Source organism: Strix uralensis, chromosome 2, assembly GCF_047716275.1.
Source record: "Strix uralensis isolate ZFMK-TIS-50842 chromosome 2, bStrUra1, whole genome shotgun sequence".
Classification (NCBI taxonomy): domain Eukaryota; kingdom Metazoa; phylum Chordata; class Aves; order Strigiformes; family Strigidae; genus Strix; species Strix uralensis.
In genome coordinates this window covers 9,172,602-9,190,820 of record NC_133973.1, presented here as the reverse complement: position 1 = coordinate 9,190,820, position 18,219 = coordinate 9,172,602, and positions in this window count along the sequence as shown.

Below are 18,219 nucleotides of genomic sequence, written 5' to 3'. Positions count from 1 at the left end.
GCCTGCTTTTCCCCAGTGCTCTGCAAGCTCTCCAGGACAACAGCAGATCTGGGGCTCTGTGCTTTCTTTCGTTCTGAACAAGTGTTATTGTTTTCTGCACAAAAGCGATTCTGCGAAGCAATGTGAACAGGCACAGAGAAGGTGCTAGCAGGGAATTCTCTGCCTGCCTTTCCCCAGTGCTCTGCAAGCTCTCCAGGACAACATAAAATCTGGGGCTCTGTGCTTTCTTTCGTTCTGAACAAGTGTTACTGTTTTCTGCACAAAAGCGATTCTGCGAAGCAATGTGAACACTTCTGCTTCCCAGGCACAGAGAAGGTGCTAGCAGGGAATTCTCTGCCTGCTTTTCCCCAGTGCTCTGCAAGCTCTCCAGGACAACATAAAATCTGGGGCTCTGTGCTTTCTTTCGTTCTGAACAAGTGTTAGTGTTTTCTGCACAAAAGCGATTCTGCGAAGCAATGTGAACACTTCTGCTTCCCAGGCACAGAGAAGGTGCTAGCAGGGAATTCTCTGCCTGCCTTTCCCCAGTGCTCTGCAAGCTCTCCAGGACAACATAAAATCTGGGGCTCTGTGCTTTCTTTCGTCTGAACAAGTGTTACTGTTTTCTGCACAAAAGCGATTCTGCGAAGCAATGTGAACACTTCTGTTTCCCAGGCACAGAGAAGGTGCTAGCAGGGAATTCTCTGCCTGCTTTTCCCCAGTGCTCTGCAAGCTCTCCAGGACAACATAAAATCTGGGGCTCTGTGCTTTCTTTTGTTCTGAACAAGAGTTACTGTTTTCTGCACAAAAGCGATTCTGCCAAGCAATGTGAACACTTCTGCTTCCCAGGCACAGAGAAGGTGCTAGCAGTGAATTCTCTGCCTGCCTTTCCCCAGTGCCCTGCAAGCTCTCCAGGACAACATAGAATTTGGGGCTCTGTGCTTTCTTTCGTTCTGAACAAGTGTTATTGTTTTCTGCACAAAAGCGATTCTGCGAAGCAATGTGAACACTTCTGCTTCCCAGGCACAGAGAAGGTGCTAGCAGGGAATTCTCTGCCTGCCTTTCCCCAGTGCTCTGCAAGCTCTCCAGGACAACATAGAATCTGGGGCTCTGTGCTTTCTTTCGTTCTGAACAAGTGTTACTGTTTTCTGCACAAAAGCGATTCTGCGAAGAAATGTGAACAGGCACAGAGAAGGTGCTAGCAGGGAATTCTCTGCCTGCCTTTCCCCAGTGCTCTGCAAGCTCTCCAGGACAACATAGAATCTGGGGCTCTGTGCTTTCTTTCGTTCTGAACAAGTGTTACTGTTTTCTGCACAAAAGCGATTCTGCGAAGAAATGTGAACACTTGTGTTTCCCAGGCACAGAGAAGGTGCTAGCAGGGAATTCTCTGCCTGCTTTTCCCCAGTGCTCTGCAAGCTCTCCAGGACAACATAAAATCTGGGGCTCTGTGCTTTCTTTCGTTCTGAACAGGTGTTATTGTTTTCTGCACAAAAGCGATTCTGCAAAGCAATGTGAAGACTTCTGCTTTCCAGGCACAGAGAAGGTGCTAGCAGGGAATTCTCTGCCTGCCTTTCCCCAGTGCTCTGCAAGCTCTCCAGGACAACAGCAAATCTGGGGCTCTGTGCTTTCTTTCGTTCTGAACAAGTGTTACTGTTTTCTGCACAAAAGCGATTCTGCGAAGCAATGTGAACACTTCTGCTTCCCAGGCACAGAGAAGGTGCTAGCAGGGAATTCTCTGCCTGCCTTTCCCCAGTGCTCTGCAAGCTCTCCAGGACAACATAAAATCTGGGGCTCTGTGCTTTCTTTCGTTCTGAACAAGTGTTACTGTTTTCTGCACAAAAGCGATTCTGCGAAGCAATGTGAACACTTCTGTTTCCCAGGCACAGAGAAGGTGCTAGCAGGGAATTCTCTGCCTGCTTTTCCCCAGTGCTCTGCAAGCTCTCCAGGACAACATAAAATCTGGGGCTCTGTGCTTTCTTTCGTTCTGAACAAGTGTTACTGTTTTCTGCACAAAAGCGATTCTGCGAAGCAATGTGAACACTTCTGCTTCCCAGGCACAGAGAAGGTGCTAGCAGGGAATTCTCTGCCTGTCTTTCCCCAGTGCCCTGCAAGCTCTCCAGGACAGCATAGAATCTGGGGCTCTGTGCTTTCTTTAGTTCTGAACAAGTGTTAGTGTTTTCTGCACAAAAGCGATTCTGCGAAGCAATGTGAACACTTCTGCTTCCCAGGCACAGAGAAGGTGCTAGCAGGGAATTCTCTGCCTGCCTTTCCCCAGTGCTCTGCAAGCTCTCCAGGACAACATAAAATCTGGGGCTCTGTGCTTTCTTTCGTCTGAACAAGTGTTACTGTTTTCTGCACAAAAGCGATTCTGCGAAGCAATGTGAACAGGCACAGAGAAGGTGCTAGCAGGGAATTCTCTGCCTGCCTTTCCCCAGTGCTCTGCAAGCTCTCCAGGACAACATAAAATCTGGGGCTCTGTGCTTTCTTTCGTTCTGAACAGGTGTTATTGTTTTCTGCACAAAAGCGATTCTGCGAAGCAATGTGAACACTTCTGTTTCCCAGGCACAGAGAAGGTGCTAGCAGGGAATTCTCTGCCTGCCTTTCCCCAGTGCTCTGAAAGCTCTCCAGAACAACATAAAATCTGGGGCTCTGTGCTTTCTTTCGTTCTGAACAAGTGTTACTGTTTTCTGCAGAAAAGTGATTCTGCGAAGCACTGTGAACACTTCTGCTTCCCAGGCACAGAGAAGGTGCTAGCAGGGAATTCTCTGCCTGCTTTTCCCCAGTGCTCTGCAAGCTGTCCAGGACAACAGCAAATCTGGGGCTCTGTGCTTTCTTTCGTTCTGAACAAGTGTTAGTGTTTTCTGCACAAAAGCGATTCTGCGAAGCAATGTGAACACTTCTGCTTCCCAGGCACAGAGAAGGTGCTAGCAGGGAATTCTCTGCCTGCTTTTCCCCAGTGCTCTGCAAGCTCTCCAGGACAACATAAAATCTGGGGCTCTGTGCTTTCTTTCGTTCTGAACAAGTGTTACTGTTTTCTGCAGAAAAGTGATTCTGTGAAGCAATGTGAACACTTCTGCTTCCCAGGCACAGAGAAGGTGCTAGCAGGGAATTCTCTGCCTGCCTTTCCCCAGTGCTCTGCAAGCTCTCCAGGACAACATAAAATCTGGGGCTCTGTGCTTTCTTTCGTCTGAACAAGTGTTAGTGTTTTCTGCACAAAAGCGATTCTGCGAAGCAATGGGAACACTTCTGTTTCCCAGGCACAGAGAAGGTGCTAGCAGGAAATTCTCTGCCTGCTTTTCCCCAGTGCTCTGCAAGCTCTCCAGGACAACATAAAATCTGGGGCTCTGTGCTTTCTTTTGTTCTGAACAAGTGTTACTGTTTTCTGCACAAAAGCGATTCTGCCAAGCAATGTGAACACTTCTGCTTCCCAGGCACAGAGAAGGTGCTAGCAGTGAATTCTCTGCCTGCCTTTCCCCAGTGCCCTGCAAGCTCTCCAGGACAACATAGAATCTGGGGCTCTGTGCTTTCTTTCGTTCTGAACAAGTGTTATTGTTTTCTGCACAAAAGCGATTCTGCGAAGCAATGTGAACACTTCTGCTTCCCAGGCACAGAGAAGGTGCTAGCAGGGAATTCTCTGCCTGCCTTTCCCCAGTGCTCTGCAAGCTCTCCAGGACAACATAAAATCTGGGGCTCTGTGCTTTCTTTCGTTCTGAACAAGTGTTACTGTTTTCTGCACAAAAGCGATTCTGCGAAGGAATGTGAACAGGCACAGAGAAGGTGCTAGCAGGGAATTCTCTGCCTGCCTTTCCCCAGTGCTCTGCAAGCTCTCCAGGACAACATAGAATCTGGGGCTCTGTGCTTTCTTTCGTTCTGAACAAGTGTTAGTGTTTTCTGCACAAAAGCGATTCTGCGAAGCAATGTGAACACTTCTGCTTCCCAGGCACAGAGAAGGTGCTAGCAGGGAATTCTCTGCCTGCTTTTCCCCAGTGCTCTGCAAGCTCTCCAGGACAACATAAAATCTGGGGCTCTGTGCTTTCTTTTGTTCTGAACAAGTGTTACTGTTTTCTGCACAAAAGCGATTCTGCGAAGCAATGTGAACACTTCTGCTTCCCAGGCACAGAGAAGGTGCTAGCAGTGAATTCTCTGCCTGCCTTTCCCCAGTGCCCTGCAAGCTCTCCAGGACAACATAGAATCTGGGGCTCTGTGCTTTCTTTCGTTCTGAAGAAGTGTTACAGTTTTCTGCACAAAAGCGATTCTGCGAAGCAATGTGAACACTTCTGTTTCCCAGGCACAGAGAAGGTGCTAGCAGGGAATTCTCTGCCTGCCTTTCCCCAGTGCTCTGCAAGCTCTCCAGGACAACATAAAATCTGGGGCTCTGTGCTTTCTTTCGTTCTGAACAAGTGTTACTGTTTTCTGCACAAAAGCGATTCTGCGAAGGAATGTGAACAGGCACAGAGAAGGTGCTAGCAGGGAATTCTCTGCCTGCCTTTCCCCAGTGCTCTGCAAGCTCTCCAGGACAACATAGAATCTGGGGCTCTGTGCTTTCTTTCGTTCTGAACAAGTGTTACTGTTTTCTGCACAAAAGCGATTCTGCGAAGAAATGTGAACACTTCTGTTTCCCAGGTACAGAGAAGGTTCTAGCAGGGAATTCTCTGCCTGCTTTTCCCCAGTGCTCTGCAAGCTCTCCAGGACAACATAAAATCTGGGGCTCTGTGCTTTCTTTTGTTCTGAACAAGTGTTACTGTTTTCTGCACAAAAGCGATTCTGCCAAGCAATGTGAACACTTCTGCTTCCCAGGCACAGAGAAGGTGCTAGCAGTGAATTCTCTGCCTGCCTTTCCCCAGTGCCCTGCAAGCTCTCCAGGACAACATAGAATCTGGGGCTCTGTGCTTTCTTTCGTTCTGAACAAGTGTTATTGTTTTCTGCACAAAAGCGATTCTGCGAAGCAATGTGAACACTTGTGGTTCCCAGGCACAGAGAAGGTGCTAGCAGGGAATTCTCTGCCTGCCTTTCCCCAGTGCTCTGCAAGCTCTCCAGGACAACATAAAATCTGGGGCTCTGTGCTTTCTTTCGTTCTGAACAAGTGTTAGTGTTTTCTGCACAAAAGCGATTCTGCGAAGCAATGTGAACAGGCACAGAGAAGGTGCTAGCAGTGAATTCTCTGCCTGCCTTTCCCCAGTGCCCTGCAAGCTCTCCAGTACAACATAGAATCTGGGGCTCTGTGCTTTCTTTCGTTCTGAACAAGTGTTACTGTTTTCTGCACAAAAGCGATTCTGCGAAGAAATGTGAACACTTCTGTTTCCCAGGCACAGAGAAGGTGCTAGCAGGGAATTCTCTGCCTGCTTTTCCCCAGTGCTCTGCAAGCTCTCCAGGACAACATAAAATCTGGGGCTCTGTGCTTTCTTTCGTTCTGAACAGGTGTTATTGTTTTCTGCACAAAAGCGATTCTGCGAAGCAATGTGAAGACTTCTGCTTCCCAGGCACAGAGAAGGTGCTAGCAGGGAATTCTCTGCCTGCCTTTCCCCAGTGCTCTGCAAGTTCTCCAGGACAACAGCAAATCTGGGGCTCTGTGCTTTCTTTCGTTCTGAACAAGTGTTACTGTTTTCTGCAGAAAAGCGATTCTGCGAAGCAATGTGAACACTTCTGCTTCCCAGGCACAGAGAAGGTGCTAGCAGGGAATTCTCTGCCTGCCTTTCCCCAGTGCTCTGCAAGCTCTCCAGGACAACATAAAATCTGGGGCTCTGTGCTTTCTTTCGTTCTGAACAAGTGTTAGTGTTTTCTGCACAAAAGCGATTCTGCGAAGCAATGTGAACACTTCTGCTTCACAGGCACAGAGAAGGTGCTAGCAGGGAATTCTCTGCCTGCCTTTCCCCAGTGCTCTGCAAGCTCTCCAGGACAACATAAAATCTGGGGCTCTGTGCTTTCTTTCGTCTGAACAAGTGTTACTGTTTTCTGCACAAAAGCGATTCTGCGAAGCAATGTGAACAGGCACAGAGAAGGTGCTAGCAGGGAATTCTCTGCCTGCCTTTCCCCAGTGCTCTGCAAGCTCTCCAGGACAACATAAAATCTGGGGCTCTGTGCTTTCTTTCGTTCTGAACAAGTGTTATTGTTTTCTGCACAAAAGCGATTCTGCGAAGCAATGTGAACACTTCTGTTTCCCAGGCACAGAGAAGGTGCTAGCAGGGAATTCTCTGCCTGCCTTTCCCCAGTGCTCTGCAAGCTCTCCAGAACAACATAAAATCTGGGGCTCTGTGCTTTCTTTCGTTCTGAACAGGTGTTATTGTTTTCTGCACAAAAGCGATTCTGCGAAGCAATGTGAACACTTCTGCTTCCCAGGCACAGAGAAGGTGCTAGCAGGGAATTCTCTGCCTGCCTTTCCCCAGTGCTCTGCAAGCTCTCCAGGACAACATAAAATCTGGGGCTCTGTGCTTTCTTTCGTTCTGAACAAGTGTTACTGTTTTCTGCACAAAAGCGATTCTGCGAAGGAATGTGAACAGGCACAGAGAAGGTGCTAGCAGGGAATTCTCTGCCTGCCTTTCCCCAGTGCTCTGCAAGCTCTCCAGGACAACATAGAATCTGGGGCTCTGTGCTTTCTTTCGTTCTGAACAAGTGTTAGTGTTTTCTGCACAAAAGCGATTCTGCGAAGCCATGTGAACACTTCTGCTTCCCAGGCACAGAGAAGGTGCTAGCAGGGAATTCTCTGCCTGCTTTTCCCCAGTGCTCTGCAAGCTCTCCAGGACAACATAAAATCTGGGGCTCTGTGCTTTCTTTTGTTCTGAACAAGTGTTACTGTTTTCTGCACAAAAGCGATTCTGCGAAGCAATGTGAACACTTCTGCTTCCCAGGCACAGAGAAGGTGCTAGCAGTGAATTCTCTGCCTGCCTTTCCCCAGTGCCCTGCAAGCTCTCCAGGACAACATAGAATCTGGGGCTCTGTGCTTTCTTTCGTTCTGAACAAGTGTTATTGTTTTCTGCACAAAAGCGATTCTGCGAAGCAATGTGAACACTTCTGCTTCCCAGGCACAGAGAAGGTGCTAGCAGGGAATTCTCTGCCTGCCTTTCCCCAGTGCTCTGCAAGCTCTCCAGGACAACATAAAATCTGGGGCTCTGTGCTTTCTTTCGTTCTGAACAAGTGTTACTGTTTTCTGCACAAAAGCGATTCTGCGAAGGAATGTGAACAGGCACAGAGAAGGTGCTAGCAGGGAATTCTCTGCCTGCCTTTCCCCAGTGCTCTGCAAGCTCTCCAGGACAACATAGAATCTGGGGCTCTGTGCTTTCTTTCGTTCTGAACAAGTGTTAGTGTTTTCTGCACAAAAGCGATTCTGCGAAGCCATGTGAACACTTCTGCTTCCCAGGCACAGAGAAGGTGCTAGCAGGGAATTCTCTGCCTGCTTTTCCCCAGTGCTCTGCAAGCTCTCCAGGACAACATAAAATCTGGGGCTCTGTGCTTTCTTTTGTTCTGAACAAGTGTTACTGTTTTCTGCACAAAAGCGATTCTGCGAAGCAATGTGAACACTTCTGCTTCCCAGGCACAGAGAAGGTGCTAGCAGTGAATTCTCTGCCTGCCTTTCCCCAGTGCCCTGCAAGCTCTCCAGGACAACATAGAATCTGGGGCTCTGTGCTTTCTTTCGTTCTGAACAAGTGTTATTGTTTTCTGCACAAAAGCGATTCTGCGAAGCAATGTGAACACTTCTGCTTCCCAGGCACAGAGAAGGTGCTAGCAGGGAATTCTCTGCCTGCCTTTCCCCAGTGCTCTGCAAGCTCTCCAGGACAACATAAAATCTGGGGCTCTGTGCTTTCTTTCGTTCTGAACAAGTGTTACTGTTTTCTGCACAAAAGCGATTCTGCGAAGGAATGTGAACAGGCACAGAGAAGGTGCTAGCAGGGAATTCTCTGCCTGCCTTTCCCCAGTGCTCTGCAAGCTCTCCAGGACAACATAGAATCTGGGGCTCTGTGCTTTCTTTCGTTCTGAACAAGTGTTACTGTTTTCTGCACAAAAGCGATTCTGCGAAGAAATGTGAACACTTCTGTTTCCCAGGTACAGAGAAGGTTCTAGCAGGGAATTCTCTGCCTGCTTTTCCCCAGTGCTCTGCAAGCTCTCCAGGACAACATAAAATCTGGGGCTCTGTGCTTTCTTTTGTTCTGAACAAGTGTTACTGTTTTCTGCACAAAAGCGATTCTGCCAAGCAATGTGAACACTTCTGCTTCCCAGGCACAGAGAAGGTGCTAGCAGTGAATTCTCTGCCTGCCTTTCCCCAGTGCCCTGCAAGCTCTCCAGGACAACATAGAATCTGGGGCTCTGTGCTTTCTTTCGTTCTGAACAAGTGTTATTGTTTTCTGCACAAAAGCGATTCTGCAAAGCAATGTGAACACTTCTGCTTCCCAGGCACAGAGAAGGTGCTAGCAGGGAATTCTCTGCCTGCCTTTCCCCAGTGCTCTGAAAGCTCTCCAGGACAACATAAAATCTGGGGCTCTGTGCTTTCTTTCGTTCTGAACAAGTGTTAGTGTTTTCTGCACAAAAGCGATTCTGCGAAGCAATGTGAACAGGCACAGAGAAGGTGCTAGCAGGGAATTCTCTGCCTGCCTTTCCCCAGTGCTCTGCAAGCTCTCCAGTACAACATAGAATCTGGGGCTCTGTGCTTTCTTTCGTTCTGAACAGGTGTTATTGTTTTCTGCACAAAAGCGATTCTGCGAAGCAATGTGAACACTTCTGCTTCCCAGGCACAGAGAAGGTGCTAGCAGGGAATTCTCTGCCTGCCTTTCCCCAGTGCTCTGCAAGCTCTCCAGGACAACATAAAATCTGGGGCTCTGTGCTTTCTTTCGTCTGAACAAGTGTTACTGTTTTCTGCACAAAAGCGATTCTGCGAAGCAATGGGAACACTTCTGTTTCCCAGGCACAGAGAAGGTGCTAGCAGGGAATTCTCTGCCTGCCTTTCCCCAGTGCTCTGAAAGCTCTCCAGGACAACAGCAGATCTGGGGCTCTGTGCTTTCTTTCGTTCTGAACAAGTGTTACTGTTTTCTGCACAAAAGCGATTCTGCGAAGCAATGTGAACAGGCACAGAGAAGGTGCTAGCAGGGAATTGTCTGCCTGCCTTTCCCCAGTGCTCTGCAAGCTCTCCAGGACAACATAAAATCTGGGGCTCTGTGCTTTCTTTCGTTCTGAACAAGTGTTAGTGTTTTCTGCACAAAAGCGATTCTGCGAAGCAATGTGAACACTTCTGCTTCCCAGGCACAGAGAAGGTGCTAGCAGGGAATTCTCTGCCTGCCTTTCCCCAGTGCTCTGCAAGCTCTCCAGGACAACATAAAATCTGGGGCTCTGTGCTTTCTTTCGTCTGAACAAGTGTTACTGTTTTCTGCACAAAAGCGATTCTGCGAAGCAATGTGAACACTTCTGTTTCCCAGGCACAGAGAAGGTGCTAGCAGGGAATTCTCTGCCTGCCTTTCCCCAGTGCTCTGCAAGCTCTCCAGGACAACATAAAATCTGGGGCTCTGTGCTTTCTTTCGTCTGAACAAGTGTTACTGTTTTCTGCACAAAAGCGATTCTGCGAAGCAATGTGAACAGGCACAGAGAAGGTGCTAGCAGGGAATTCTCTGCCTGCCTTTCCCCAGTGCTCTGCAAGCTCTCCAGGACAACATAAAATCTGGGGCTCTGTGCTTTCTTTCGTTCTGAACAAGTGTTATTGTTTTCTGCACAAAAGCGATTCTGCGAAGCAATGTGAACACTTCTGTTTCCCAGGCACAGAGAAGGTGCTAGCAGGGAATTCTCTGCCTGCCTTTCCCCAGTGCTCTGCAAGCTCTCCAGAACAACATAAAATCTGGGGCTCTGTGCTTTCTTTCGTTCTGAACAGGTGTTATTGTTTTCTGCACAAAAGCGATTCTGCGAAGCAATGTGAAGGCTTCTGCTTCCCAGGCACAGAGAAGGTGCTAGCAGGGAATTCTCTGCCTGCCTTTCCCCAGTGCTCTGCAAGCTCTCCAGGACAACATAGAATCTGGGGCTCTGTGCTTTCTTTCGTTCTGAACAAGTGTTACTGTTTTCTGCACAAAAGCGATTCTGCGAAGAAATGTGAACACTTCTGTTTCCCAGGCACAGAGAAGGTGCTAGCAGGGAATTCTCTGCCTGCTTTTCCCCAGTGCTCTGCAAGCTCTCCAGGACAACATAAAATCTGGGGCTCTGTGCTTTCTTTCGTTCTGAACAGGTGTTATTGTTTTCTGCACAAAAGCGATTCTGCGAAGCAATGTGAAGACTTCTGCTTCCCAGGCACAGAGAAGGTGCTAGCAGGGAATTCTCTGCCTGCCTTTCCCCAGTGCTCTGCAAGTTCTCCAGGACAACAGCAAATCTGGGGCTCTGTGCTTTCTTTCGTTCTGAACAAGTGTTACTGTTTTCTGCAGAAAAGCGATTCTGCGAAGCAATGTGAACACTTCTGCTTCCCAGGCACAGAGAAGGTGCTAGCAGGGAATTCTCTGCCTGCCTTTCCCCAGTGCTCTGCAAGCTCTCCAGGACAACATAAAATCTGGGGCTCTGTGCTTTCTTTCGTTCTGAACAAGTGTTAGTGTTTTCTGCACAAAAGCGATTCTGCGAAGCAATGTGAACACTTCTGCTTCACAGGCACAGAGAAGGTGCTAGCAGGGAATTCTCTGCCTGCCTTTCCCCAGTGCTCTGCAAGCTCTCCAGGACAACATAAAATCTGGGGCTCTGTGCTTTCTTTCGTCTGAACAAGTGTTACTGTTTTCTGCACAAAAGCGATTCTGCGAAGCAATGTGAACAGGCACAGAGAAGGTGCTAGCAGGGAATTCTCTGCCTGCCTTTCCCCAGTGCTCTGCAAGCTCTCCAGGACAACATAAAATCTGGGGCTCTGTGCTTTCTTTCGTTCTGAACAAGTGTTATTGTTTTCTGCACAAAAGCGATTCTGCGAAGCAATGTGAACACTTCTGTTTCCCAGGCACAGAGAAGGTGCTAGCAGGGAATTCTCTGCCTGCCTTTCCCCAGTGCTCTGCAAGCTCTCCAGAACAACATAAAATCTGGGGCTCTGTGCTTTCTTTCGTTCTGAACAGGTGTTATTGTTTTCTGCACAAAAGCGATTCTGCGAAGCAATGTGAAGGCTTCTGCTTCCCAGGCACAGAGAAGGTGCTAGCAGGGAATTCTCTGCCTGCCTTTCCCCAGTGCTCTGCAAGCTCTCCAGGACAACATAAAATCTGGGGCTCTGTGCTTTCTTTCGTTCTGAACAAGTGTTACTGTTTTCTGCACAAAAGCGATTCTGCGAAGGAATGTGAACACTTCTGCTTCCCAGGCACATAGAAGGTGCTAGCAGGGAATTCTCTGCCTGCCTTTCCCCAGTGCTCTGCAAGCTCTCCATCACAACAGCAAATCTGGGGCTCTGTGCTTTGTTTCGTTCTGAACAAGTGTTACTGTTTTCTGCACAAAAGCGATTCTGCGAAGCAATGTGAACACTTCTGCTTCCCAGGCACAGAGAAGGTGCTAGCAGGGAATTCTCTGCCTGCCTTTCCCCAGTGCTCTGCAAGCTCTCCAGGACAACATAAAATCTGGGGCTCTGTGCTTTCTTTCGTTCTGAACAAGTGTTACTGTTTTCTGCACAAAAGCGATTCTGCGAAGGAATGTGAACAGGCACAGAGAAGGTGCTAGCAGGGAATTCTCTGCCTGCCTTTCCCCAGTGCTCTGCAAGCTCTCCAGGACAACATAGAATCTGGGGCTCTGTGCTTTCTTTCGTTCTGAACAAGTGTTAGTGTTTTCTGCACAAAAGCGATTCTGCGAAGCCATGTGAACACTTCTGCTTCCCAGGCACAGAGAAGGTGCTAGCAGGGAATTCTCTGCCTGCTTTTCCCCAGTGCTCTGCAAGCTCTCCAGGACAACATAAAATCTGGGGCTCTGTGCTTTCTTTTGTTCTGAACAAGTGTTACTGTTTTCTGCACAAAAGCGATTCTGCGAAGCAATGTGAACACTTCTGCTTCCCAGGCACAGAGAAGGTGCTAGCAGTGAATTCTCTGCCTGCCTTTCCCCAGTGCCCTGCAAGCTCTCCAGGACAACATAGAATCTGGGGCTCGGTGCTTTCTTTCGTTCTGAACAAGTGTTTTTGTTTTCTGCACAAAAGCGATTCTGCGAAGCAATGTGAACACTTCTGCTTCCCAGGCACAGAGAAGGTGCTAGCAGGGAATTCTCTGCCTGCCTTTCCCCAGTGCTCTGCAAGCTCTCCAGGACAACATAAAATCTGGGGCTCTGTGCTTTCTTTCGTTCTGAACAAGTGTTACTGTTTTCTGCACAAAAGCGATTCTGCGAAGGAATGTGAACAGGCACAGAGAAGGTGCTAGCAGGGAATTCTCTGCCTGCCTTTCCCCAGTGCTCTGCAAGCTCTCCAGGACAACATAGAATCTGGGGCTCTGTGCTTTCTTTCGTTCTGAACAAGTGTTACTGTTTTCTGCACAAAAGCGATTCTGCGAAGAAATGTGAACACTTCTGTTTCCCAGGTACAGAGAAGGTGCTAGCAGGGAATTCTCTGCCTGCTTTTCCCCAGTGCTCTGCAAGCTCTCCAGGACAACATAAAATCTGGGGCTCTGTGCTTTCTTTTGTTCTGAACAAGTGTTACTGTTTTCTGCACAAAAGCGATTCTGCCAAGCAATGTGAACACTTCTGCTTCCCAGGCACAGAGAAGGTGCTAGCAGTGAATTCTCTGCCTGCCTTTCCCCAGTGCCCTGCAAGCTCTCCAGGACAACATAGAATCTGGGGCTCTGTGCTTTCTTTCGTTCTGAACAAGTGTTATTGTTTTCTGCACAAAAGCGATTCTGCGAAGCAATGTGAACACTTCTGCTTCCCAGGCACAGAGAAGGTGCTAGCAGGGAATTCTCTGCCTGCCTTTCCCCAGTGCTCTGCAAGCTCTCCAGGACAACATAAAATCTGGGGCTCTGTGCTTTCTTTCGTCTGAACAAGTGTTACTGTTTTCTGCACAAAAGCGATTCTGCGAAGCAATGTGAACAGGCACAGAGAAGGTGCTAGCAGGGAATTCTCTGCCTGCCTTTCCCCAGTGCTCTGAAAGCTCTCCAGTACAACATAGAATCTGGGGCTCTGTGCTTTCTTTCGTTCTGAACAAGTGTTACTGTTTTCTGCACAAAAGCGATTCTGCGAAGAAATGTGAACACTTCTGTTTCCCAGGCACAGAGAAGGTGCTAGCAGGGAATTCTCTGCCTGCTTTTCCCCAGTGCTCTGCAAGCTCTCCAGGACAACATAAAATCTGGGGCTCTGTGCTTTCTTTCGTTCTGAACAGGTGTTATTGTTTTCTGCACAAAAGCGATTCTGCGAAGCAATGTGAAGACTTCTGCTTCCCAGGCACAGAGAAGGTGCTAGCAGGGAATTCTCTGCCTGCCTTTCCCCAGTGCTCTGCAAGTTCTCCAGGACAACAGCAAATCTGGGGCTCTGTGCTTTCTTTCGTTCTGAACAAGTGTTACTGTTTTCTGCAGAAAAGCGATTCTGCGAAGCAATGTGAACACTTCTGCTTCCCAGGCACAGAGAAGGTGCTAGCAGGGAATTCTCTGCCTGCCTTTCCCCAGTGCTCTGCAAGCTCTCCAGGACAACATAAAATCTGGGGCTCTGTGCTTTCTTTCGTTCTGAACAAGTGTTAGTGTTTTCTGCACAAAAGCGATTCTGCGAAGCAATGTGAACACTTCTGCTTCACAGGCACAGAGAAGGTGCTAGCAGGGAATTCTCTGCCTGCCTTTCCCCAGTGCTCTGCAAGCTCTCCAGGACAACATAAAATCTGGGGCTCTGTGCTTTCTTTCGTCTGAACAAGTGTTACTGTTTTCTGCACAAAAGCGATTCTGCGAAGCAATGTGAACAGGCACAGAGAAGGTGCTAGCAGGGAATTCTCTGCCTGCCTTTCCCCAGTGCTCTGCAAGCTCTCCAGGACAACAGCAAATCTGGGGCTCTGTGCTTTCTTTCGTCTGAACAAGTGTTACTGTTTTCTGCACAAAAGCGATTCTGCGAAGCAATGTGAACAGGCACAGAGAAGGTGCTAGCAGGGAATTCTCTGCCTGCCTTTCCCCAGTGCTCTGCAAGCTCTCCAGGACAACATAAAATCTGGGGCTCTGTGCTTTCTTTCGTTCTGAACAAGTGTTATTGTTTTCTGCACAAAAGCGATTCTGCGAAGCAATGTGAACACTTCTGTTTCCCAGGCACAGAGAAGGTGCTAGCAGGGAATTCTCTGCCTGCCTTTCCCCAGTGCTCTGCAAGCTCTCCAGAACAACATAAAATCTGGGGCTCTGTGCTTTCTTTCGTTCTGAACAGGTGTTATTGTTTTCTGCACAAAAGCGATTCTGCGAAGCAATGTGAAGGCTTCTGCTTCCCAGGCACAGAGAAGGTGCTAGCAGGGAATTCTCTGCCTGCCTTTCCCCAGTGCTCTGCAAGCTCTCCAGGACAACATAAAATCTGGGGCTCTGTGCTTTCTTTCGTTCTGAACAAGTGTTACTGTTTTCTGCACAAAAGCGATTCTGCGAAGGAATGTGAACACTTCTGCTTCCCAGGCACATAGAAGGTGCTAGCAGGGAATTCTCTGCCTGCCTTTCCCCAGTGCTCTGCAAGCTCTCCATCACAACAGCAAATCTGGGGCTCTGTGCTTTGTTTCGTTCTGAACAAGTGTTACTGTTTTCTGCACAAAAGCGATTCTGCGAAGCAATGTGAACACTTCTGCTTCCCAGGCACAGAGAAGGTGCTAGCAGGGAATTCTCTGCCTGCCTTTCCCCAGTGCTCTGCAAGCTCTCCAGGACAACATAAAATCTGGGGCTCTGTGCTTTCTTTCGTTCTGAACAAGTGTTACTGTTTTCTGCACAAAAGCGATTCTGCGAAGGAATGTGAACAGGCACAGAGAAGGTGCTAGCAGGGAATTCTCTGCCTGCCTTTCCCCAGTGCTCTGCAAGCTCTCCAGGACAACATAGAATCTGGGGCTCGGTGCTTTCTTTCGTTCTGAACAAGTGTTAGTGTTTTCTGCACAAAAGCGATTCTGCGAAGCCATGTGAACACTTCTGCTTCCCAGGCACAGAGAAGGTGCTAGCAGGGAATTCTCTGCCTGCTTTTCCCCAGTGCTCTGCAAGCTCTCCAGGACAACATAAAATCTGGGGCTCTGTGCTTTCTTTTGTTCTGAACAAGTGTTACTGTTTTCTGCACAAAAGCGATTCTGCGAAGCAATGTGAACACTTCTGCTTCCCAGGCACAGAGAAGGTGCTAGCAGTGAATTCTCTGCCTGCCTTTCCCCAGTGCCCTGCAAGCTCTCCAGGACAACATAGAATCTGGGGCTCTGTGCTTTCTTTCGTTCTGAACAAGTGTTATTGTTTTCTGCACAAAAGCGATTCTGCGAAGCAATGTGAACACTTCTGCTTCCCAGGCACAGAGAAGGTGCTAGCAGGGAATTCTCTGCCTGCCTTTCCCCAGTGCTCTGCAAGCTCTCCAGGACAACATAAAATCTGGGGCTCTGTGCTTTCTTTCGTTCTGAACAAGTGTTACTGTTTTCTGCACAAAAGCGATTCTGCGAAGGAATGTGAACAGGCACAGAGAAGGTGCTAGCAGGGAATTCTCTGCCTGCCTTTCCCCAGTGCTCTGCAAGCTCTCCAGGACAACATAGAATCTGGGGCTCTGTGCTTTCTTTCGTTCTGAACAAGTGTTACTGTTTTCTGCACAAAAGCGATTCTGCGAAGAAATGTGAACACTTCTGTTTCCCAGGTACAGAGAAGGTGCTAGCAGGGAATTCTCTGCCTGCTTTTCCCCAGTGCTCTGCAAGCTCTCCAGGACAACATAAAATCTGGGGCTCTGTGCTTTCTTTTGTTCTGAACAAGTGTTACTGTTTTCTGCACAAAAGCGATTCTGCCAAGCAATGTGAACACTTCTGCTTCCCAGGCACAGAGAAGGTGCTAGCAGTGAATTCTCTGCCTGCCTTTCCCCAGTGCCCTGCAAGCTCTCCAGGACAACATAGAATCTGGGGCTCTGTGCTTTCTTTCGTTCTGAACAAGTGTTATTGTTTTCTGCACAAAAGCGATTCTGCGAAGCAATGTGAACACTTCTGCTTCCCAGGCACAGAGAAGGTGCTAGCAGGGAATTCTCTGCCTGCCTTTCCCCAGTGCTCTGCAAGCTCTCCAGGACAACATAAAATCTGGGGCTCTGTGCTTTCTTTCGTCTGAACAAGTGTTACTGTTTTCTGCACAAAAGCGATTCTGCGAAGCAATGTGAACAGGCACAGAGAAGGTGCTAGCAGGGAATTCTCTGCCTGCCTTTCCCCAGTGCTCTGAAAGCTCTCCAGTACAACATAGAATCTGGGGCTCTGTGCTTTCTTTCGTTCTGAACAAGTGTTACTGTTTTCTGCACAAAAGCGATTCTGCGAAGAAATGTGAACACTTCTGTTTCCCAGGCACAGAGAAGGTGCTAGCAGGGAATTCTCTGCCTGCTTTTCCCCAGTGCTCTGCAAGCTCTCCAGGACAACATAAAATCTGGGGCTCTGTGCTTTCTTTCGTTCTGAACAGGTGTTATTGTTTTCTGCACAAAAGCGATTCTGCGAAGCAATGTGAAGACTTCTGCTTCCCAGGCACAGAGAAGGTGCTAGCAGGGAATTCTCTGCCTGCCTTTCCCCAGTGCTCTGCAAGTTCTCCAGGACAACAGCAAATCTGGGGCTCTGTGCTTTCTTTCGTTCTGAACAAGTGTTACTGTTTTCTGCAGAAAAGCGATTCTGCGAAGCAATGTGAACACTTCTGCTTCCCAGGCACAGAGAAGGTGCTAGCAGGGAATTCTCTGCCTGCCTTTCCCCAGTGCTCTGCAAGCTCTCCAGGACAACATAAAATCTGGGGCTCTGTGCTTTCTTTCGTTCTGAACAAGTGTTAGTGTTTTCTGCACAAAAGCGATTCTGCGAAGCAATGTGAACACTTCTGCTTCCAAGGCACAGAGAAGGTGCTAGCAGGGAATTCTCTGCCTGCCTTTCCCCAGTGCTCTGCAAGCTCTCCAGGACAACATAAAATCTGGGGCTCTGTGCTTTCTTTCGTCTGAACAAGTGTTACTGTTTTCTGCACAAAAGCGATTCTGCGAAGCAATGTGAACAGGCACAGAGAAGGTGCTAGCAGGGAATTCTCTGCCTGCCTTTCCCCAGTGCTCTGCAAGCTCTCCAGGACAACAGCAAATCTGGGGCTCTGTGCTTTCTTTCGTCTGAACAAGTGTTACTGTTTTCTGCACAAAAGCGATGCTGCGAAGCAATGTGAACAGGCACAGAGAAGGTGCTAGCAGGGAATTCTCTGCCTGCCTTTCCCCAGTGCTCTGCAAGCTCTCCAGGACAACATAAAATCTGGGGCTCTGTGCTTTCTTTCGTTCTGAACAAGTGTTATTGTTTTCTGCACAAAAGCGATTCTGCGAAGCAATGTGAACACTTCTGTTTCCCAGGCACAGAGAAGGTGCTAGCAGGGAATTCTCTGCCTGCCTTTCCCCAGTGCTCTGCAAGCTCTCCAGAACAACATAAAATCTGGGGCTCTGTGCTTTCTTTCGTTCTGAACAGGTGTTATTGTTTTCTGCACAAAAGCGATTCTGCGAAGCAATGTGAAGGCTTCTGCTTCCCAGGCACAGAGAAGGTGCTAGCAGGGAATTCTCTGCCTGCCTTTCCCCAGTGCTCTGCAAGCTCTCCAGGACAACATAAAATCTGGGGCTCTGTGCTTTCTTTCGTTCTGAACAAGTGTTACTGTTTTCTGCACAAAAGCGATTCTGCGAAGGAATGTGAACACTTCTGCTTCCCAGGCACATAGAAGGTGCTAGCAGGGAATTCTCTGCCTGCCTTTCCCCAGTGCTCTGCAAGCTCTCCATCACAACAGCAAATCTGGGGCTCTGTGCTTTGTTTCGTTCTGAACAAGTGTTACTGTTTTCTGCACAAAAGCGATTCTGCGAAGCAATGTGAACACTTCTGCTTCCCAGGCACAGAGAAGGTGCTAGCAGGGAATTCTCTGCCTGACTTTCCCCAGTGCTCTGCAAGCTCTCCAGGACAACATAAAATCTGGGGCTCTGTGCTTTCTTTCGTTCTGAACAAGTGTTACTGTTTTCTGCACAAAAGCGATTCTGCGAAGGAATGTGAACAGGCACAGAGAAGGTGCTAGCAGGGAATTCTCTGCCTGCCTTTCCCCAGTGCTCTGCAAGCTCTCCAGGACAACATAGAATCTGGGGCTCTGTGCTTTCTTTCGTTCTGAACAAGTGTTAGTGTTTTCTGCACAAAAGCGATTCTGC